We start from the raw sequence: 7,160 nt of genomic DNA, 5'->3' as shown, positions 1-7,160 counted from the left end.
GAGAGACTCCAACTAGATAGGGAAGAAGCAATCAATCACTATGCAACATAGGCAGAACGACGCAGGCTCACTTTCAATCAAGGACTGAAAGAAAAGGGACTGGAAAAAGGTATGTTAGGGCTGAGGTACGACAACAGATTTGACACCAGGAAGGACAAGAAATTTCAACCCAGATGGGAAGGGCCATTCATCATCAAGAAATGCTATGACAACGGTGGCTATAAACTGATGGAAGCAGATGGGAGAATTCAAAAGACTAGGGTCAATGGATGGAGACTGAAAAGGTATTTTATTAGGTTTGATCCAGAATTCATGCTAGACATTCCAGAAGAGGGAGAACCCTCTAACTCCACAGCTAAAGATGCAGAGGAAGGGCTAGAGCATGAATGCCTCTAGCCAAAAGGGGAGGGCTAATGATGGCCGATTTTCGAAAATCAAAGAAAAGAAACAGAAAAGGTTTTTTTTTTCCCTATGTCGGAGCCTTAGCGACACCATCAAAAGGCTTAAGCAATGGCCCGGCGCTGTTCATCATAGCCCATGCAAGTGGCCCGGCCATTTTCTCTCTCTATCTCCCTCGTTGCCTACCAATGGGCAATCACACCCTCTCTCTCTCTCTCTAATATTCTCTCTCTCTTACCCGCACCCCGTTGACCCTCAATGACCCCCCCTTATTGGCCACCCTCCGGCCTCGAGCACCCACCCCTTCTCTCGCTTCCTCTCTCGCGCTCCCGCTGTGTCGAGCCCATAGCCGCATACGAACAACTCTCTCCCTTGCTCTCTATGCAAGCCGATAACCCAAAAATATTCCCTCTCTCTCCCACCACCCGCTCGCCTCACCCTTCCCTCGACTTCACTCTCCCTCCCATGGCCCGCTACACACCCCCCTTTCCCTCTTTCCCCACTGATTCTCTTCCCTTCTATCATCCTTGAGCTACCATGCGAGACGGGCCTGGATATCATGCCCCTACCTCTCCTCTCATCCACACCCCCTTCGGCCATATTCCCCCCCCCCCCCTCTGTTTTCTTCCCCAACCCTGGCGGACCACCAGCTTTATACCCCCCGCCCATCTTCACCTAGACCTACACATCCTCTCTCTCTCTTGGGAGAGTGGCCCCATAGACCATGGAAGGAATCTCTCTCTCTCTCCATTCCCTTCTCATTCACACACACAACCCCCCTATCCTCTCTCACCCATTCCCTATCACCACCCCACACCCTCACACACTCTCTTTCCCTCCCCCCCCCCCGGTGGGAACCTGCCTTTTATTATATATTCTCTCTCTCTCTCTCTCTCTCTCTCTCTCTCTCTCTCTCTCTCTCTCTCTCTCTCTCTCTCTCTCTCTCTCTCTCTCTCTCTCTCTCTCTCTCTCTCTCTCTCTCTCTCTCTCTCTCTCTATAACTCCCAAAATGCCCATTGACTAACCCCCCCCCCCCCTCATCACCCTCTGTCGCCACACTGCCACCTCCCCTCTCCTTCTCCCGGACCCAGCCCGAAGGCTCCAGCGCCACACACTCTCCCACCTACCCATCCTCTCTCTCTCTCTCTCTCTCTCTCTCTCTCTCTCTCTCTCTCTCTCTCTCTCTCTCTCTCTCTCTCTCTCTCTCTCTCTCTCTCTCTCTCTCTCTCTCTCTCTCTCTCTCTCTCTGGCGCCCTCACCCTCGCAGGCCGCTACTCTCTCTCTCTCTCTCTCTCTCTCTCTCTCTCTCTCTCTCTCTCTCTCTCTCTCTCTCTCTCTCTCTCTCTCTCTCTCTCTCTCTCTCTCTCTCTCTCTCTCTCTCTCTCTCTCTCTCTCTCTCTCTCTCGTCCCAGCTTGTGAAGGGGCACAAATAACGGGGACGCTCCCTCATCCACACACACACACATCCTCATCCTCTCCCCCCCACACACCCGCCTCATCCCCTCCCTCACCCCATCTCTCTCACTCTCTGGCGCTCTGCACACAGTGCTCGCCCCAGCCTCTCTCTCTCTCTCTCTCTCTCTCTCTCTCTCTCTCTCTCTCTCTCTCTCTCTCTCTCTCTCTCTCTCTCTCTCTCTCTCTCTCTCTCTCTCTCTCTCTCTCTCTCTCTCTCTCTCTCTCTCTCTCTCTCTCTCTCGGCCTATACAGGCGTAGGAAAAAAACTCACTCTCTCTCTATACGCACACACACACACACCGCACACACTCACACCCTCTCTCTGACCCCATCCCTCCCTCCCATCTGCATCGTGTAGCTACAGTAGGCCGCCAACCCAAAAAAGCTTTAAAAATCTATTTATATAGTGTATATACTATATACATAATAATAAGGCCCGTTCCCATGCACGCTTGCGCACACACACATACCCACACACGTCCGCCCACACTCACCCAAACGTACACACACACACGCATATATGCACCACAAATACAAAAAAAACCAAAGGATTCCACGACTACGACGACAACGAAAAAGAAGGAGGACCCAAATCACACGCTACCAACAACAAAAAGGCGAAATGCGTCGACACCATTTTCAGTAATTTGTAGGTCATGTTCATCATTTCTTCAGTTTTCACCCAAGCCAATGTAAAATTCCCCAATTTGTAAATTCCCACTCTCTGGGTGATGGTCACAAAGGCCCACCTAGAGATTCTCATCTTTTAATAACCTCCCAAAACAAAGCAAGGGTCAACCACACCGGGCCAACCACTTTCTTTGTCTCCCCGATTAGCTTACCCTAATCACATCGGGATTACCATAATCCAAGCAGCCAACACCTATAAATTGGCACTGAGAGGTCACTATCGGGGGGGGGGGGGGCAGTTCATGAGAGGTTAGCACTTGGTAGAGTGTAGTGGGAAGAGTTGACACTATTGGCATCACGGGAAGGGGGCTTGCGTGATGGTTTGCCTTGGGATTTGCACCATGTAAAGGGAGCCACGTCCACCTCTCGACTCCAATGGTCGATGCACACACGTATACACGCTCTTGGTAGAAAGCTTCACAATCATTGAGTCATCTTAGAGAACGCACCAAGTAGTTTGCACCATCTTTTATCCCTACCTCTCTATCACCACGGTGTGCTGCCTTGCTGGAAGGAAGGTCATTGTAAATACTGCATAAATAACTCTCCCTCACACCCCCGAGGGCTTTCTTCATTTGCAAAGCTCTCTCTCTCTCTCTCTCTCTCTCTCTCTCTCTCTCTCTCTCTCTCTCTCTCTCTCTCTCTCTCTCTCTCTCTCTCTCTCTCTCTCTCTCTCTCTGTGTGTGTGTGTGTGTGTGTGTGTGTGTGTGTGTGTGTGTGTGTGTGTGTGTGTGTGTGTGTGTGTGTGTGTGTGTGTGTGTGTGTAAGTTTGTGGTGTTCATATCATCCTGGTCTGCGTCCTAGCCGCTCAAAGCTAGGTGGTGCTCGCTTTATCGTGACAGGCTCGAGACGCGCCGTTCGGCCCCCGATGTTTTAGAGGCAGTCGGGGTTCGGGGTTCGCTTTGCTCCCGTCACTACTTATTTGCATGAGCAGCTGCAATTGACTATTGTAGGCCTGCACTTTTTCTTTCTGCACCTCCACATTAATCTACAAACCAATCGAAATAAAGGCATGGTAAGTACATAGGATAGTTGTGCACATATTCAAAACATAAGGTTCAATCACAAAAACCATAAGCACTTACACCAAGACATGTTATGTCAATATCAAAAGCGGTGGGGGTGTCCTCACTGTGAGGAAACTCCAAACCATCCAATGTCTCTTTCAGTGTTCGATCTTTACCTTGAGCTCTATTTCTCTCCTTGCATCCACACTGTCAGTGAGGCCTAAACACAGCAATTCATTCTCAACATCATGAAGCTTCTGTCTAATAGCAAGTACTACAGGGTTGACCATATCATGGCTTGCTTTTAGAACCCTAACAGCTTCAAGCTCCTGACCCGCATTCTTGAGCTGCTGTTTAGCATTCTGTAGTCAATTTTTGAGATGGTCACCTGCACTCATGATGTGCTACAAATCAGAGAGCCCGAAATATGACATGCTTGCACTATCACTTTGTGAGAGCTGTTAGTAGAGAGGGGTGTTTCCCTGATAGCAGAAACAACGTTCGGAGCTACTTAACCATCACAATCGTCCTTTGTTTTTGCAAAGTCCTCCTCTGTTTTTTGACTTGAGGGGTGGGTATTACGCACCCTCCACTTTTCAACATGGGCATCGTAGTATCCTTTTTCTTGAAGGTCCTGCAAATGCTGGACAATAAACTAATCCAATTGAACTGCATGATTGAGCCACTTGCAATTGCCACTGGACTGAATTGTTTTACAAAAACCTTCACAAAAGCTAAACTAATTTCCCTGTTGGTGGGGGCCTTCTGGTACACCCTGTAGTGCAGCTGAAGTACTTGGTCGTACATGTCGCTACGAATGCTACTGCATTTGAAGCAATATTTTCTGCAATCTTCGCCTCTTTGAATACATTGAACCACTCCAAATCTATAATCTAGTCCCACTTCACCAATTTGGGGTCTTCACCGTCCATGGAGAGGCCATGGACAACATTAACTCTTTTGCTGTTACAAAAAACTTTTCCTATAGTGGTATGTTCATCTTCGGAGATTTCCATTGGCCTGCACACCGCACAAGATTATCAGATTAAAACCTTACAGAGCCCCACTAGAATAGGGCTGTCAAGTAATTTCTACACACGCAATTGTGCAGGCTCTCCTTAGATGCAGTCATCTAAGCATGCACCTTGAATGCCTAAGGTAATGCACAAGCACCTGATCAGTGTGAGAGAGTCCAAAACTAGATTGCAGCCAGAGGCTACTGCAAAAACAAGCATATAAGCTGAATGCATAGTCCTCTGTGTTGATTGCAACATATGCTTAGCAACACAATTTTATCATGGGTGAGAGGATTCACTAATAGATGAGTAGCCAGGGAATGCTGGATAAATGTGTCATGTTTTGCTTGATTTACAACTTCCAAACGTGGCCCGCTCACTGAAGAGAGAGAGAGAGAGAGAGAGAGAGAGAGAGAGAGAGAGAGAGAGAGAGAGAGAGAGAGTACATGAGTCCTACTTCCCCTTCCGTGCATGCATGTACTTTGACCTTGGGGATCCTTGGGAATTAGAAGCCTTCAATCTTTTGCAGGGCGGAGGAGAAGCAACAGAATCTTTGCCCCTCGACTTCCTTCTCGGTGGAGTACTATCAAGATTGCTATCAGAGGTGACTGGCTCCAGTGGTGAGCTATCCTCCACTTAGGTTGTCTGATGGCCTCTAACTGGCCTCTGAGTGCAGAACTGCTTGCAGCTCGCAATCACTTTCCTCCCTCTCTCTGACCTGTGGCCCCTGCGTCGTGCTTCCCTCCATGCTTCATGACTACACCACTATCTCAATGTAATGACTGAGATTAACTATAAGACATATTAAAAATATTACAATTCATTTTTTTGAAGTCCAAGTATACACTTTGTATACTTCATGATGGTGGCCCACACACTTGAAAAAACATGATTGTCCTATCCATGTGTTATGCTTACAAGATGTGCTTGTTGGCATATGTTAACTAGCACAAAAAGCGCGACATGTTAACATGATTTCACCCAATAGCCCAAGGCATACCTTTTCCCATAGAGAAGACTCTACCTACAAGATCTTCAAAAGAGTCAACTATTCAATTGCAAACAATAGTGGAAGAAGAAACAACACCAGATCCACATCATGTAGTTATGCCTTTAGCATTGGAGCAAGCATTCACAAAATCCCTACACGACATGGAAGCCCAAACTCTTTCACAAGGAAGGCTACACAGGTTAACATTGTTGCTAGCTAAGGAAATTTTGAAGACCACCTATAAAAGCATCTCACTATATGAACTTCTCAAAATAGATCCTACATTTAGGGGTGACCTCCTCAAGGAAATCCCAACTCTCTTCCCCTCAGACACAAATAGTGGCAGGCACTTTCCCATGCTTACCTCTAAAGAGTCATACATGATTTCCTACCTATTAGCCCCACTTACTGACTATAAAAGCCTTTGCCTCACATTGTCCATTTATGGCCAACAATTATAGGTATGATCGTGGATGGTGGCTCAGGTATCAACCTCATGTCAAAGATCACCGTGAGATAGCTTGTTTTGGTGCCCACCAAGACTTGCACTTTCACTATCACTTTGGCTGACCAGCACAAAGTCTGCCAAGTGGGAGTGGTGGAACAAGTACCAATGGTAGTCAAAGACTTCACCTTTTGGCTGGATTTTGTGGTGGTCCATCTACCAAAAGTGGATGGTGGCTTCCCTCTACTTATTGGTAGGTGTTGTCTATGACATACTTGATCGCTTCACGATTGGGGTAATGATACCATGTGGATCACCACACCAAGCATAGGGCAATAGATCTAGCTTGAGAGTGGAGTGGACCCATCCGATAGAAGGTCTTCCCTCGACATATTTCACAACATGATGACTAGAAGGAAGAAGGAAGAAGCTAAAGAAGCAGAATAAGGTCTTCCCTCGACATATTTCACAACATGATGACTAGAAGGAAGAAGCTAAAGAAGCACAATAAGACCCACAGGAGGAGGTGATCTCTCCCATAGGAATGGTCCCCAATGAAGACATTGAGCTCCTCAAACGATTAGAAGCAGCACCTAGCCCTCACTATTTTGTAGTCTTCACAGGAATCAACAAAGATACAAGCCTCAAGGATCCAACACCAGATATTGAAGAATTCGTGTCTCTTAGTCTAGGTGAGCCCATCACTTATCACAGGCGTGCTAAGAAGTCTCCTCTATAGGTGGAACAAGAAGATGATTCACAGCATGAGGCACACACATGATTCTCCCCAGTCAAAGGTGGGAAATGCTAGGTTCGGGCATGCCCAACTAGAGAGTCATCAAACCAGCTCCAAGAAAGGTAGAGATGACTTATCTATGGATGAACTTCCTCAAGGATGGTTACAAGAGCAGACACAGGACTATTTGATTGATCAGACTCCTGCTCATGATGTGGAAGCACAGACTAAATCTGGCCAGGATGTTGCAAAGGAGTGGAACCCAGAAAACCATCAAGATCTAGTTAAGGAAGTGAACCTTGGTATTGAGGAAGAGCCCAACCCAGTTTTTCTGGCAGCATGGCTATGGGATCATCCCCAACTATTGGATTTGATGGTTTTCTTCATTACTAGTTGGAAAGATGTTTTTGTCTGGTCATAG

General features: G+C 47.2%; 1 pseudogene; it reads left to right on the top strand.

Annotated features, from left to right (window-relative positions):
• The first annotated feature begins 958 nt into the window (after positions 1–958).
• Positions 959–7,160, top strand: LOC147427632 (uncharacterized; annotated as a pseudogene).

The sequence above is a fragment of the Adiantum capillus-veneris genome, chromosome 23, assembly GCF_014529385.1.
Source record: "Adiantum capillus-veneris isolate H3 chromosome 23, ASM1452938v2, whole genome shotgun sequence".
In the NCBI taxonomy this organism is placed as follows: Eukaryota; Viridiplantae; Streptophyta; class Polypodiopsida; order Polypodiales; family Pteridaceae; genus Adiantum; species Adiantum capillus-veneris.
This window is presented reverse-complemented; position numbering and strand designations above follow the sequence as displayed.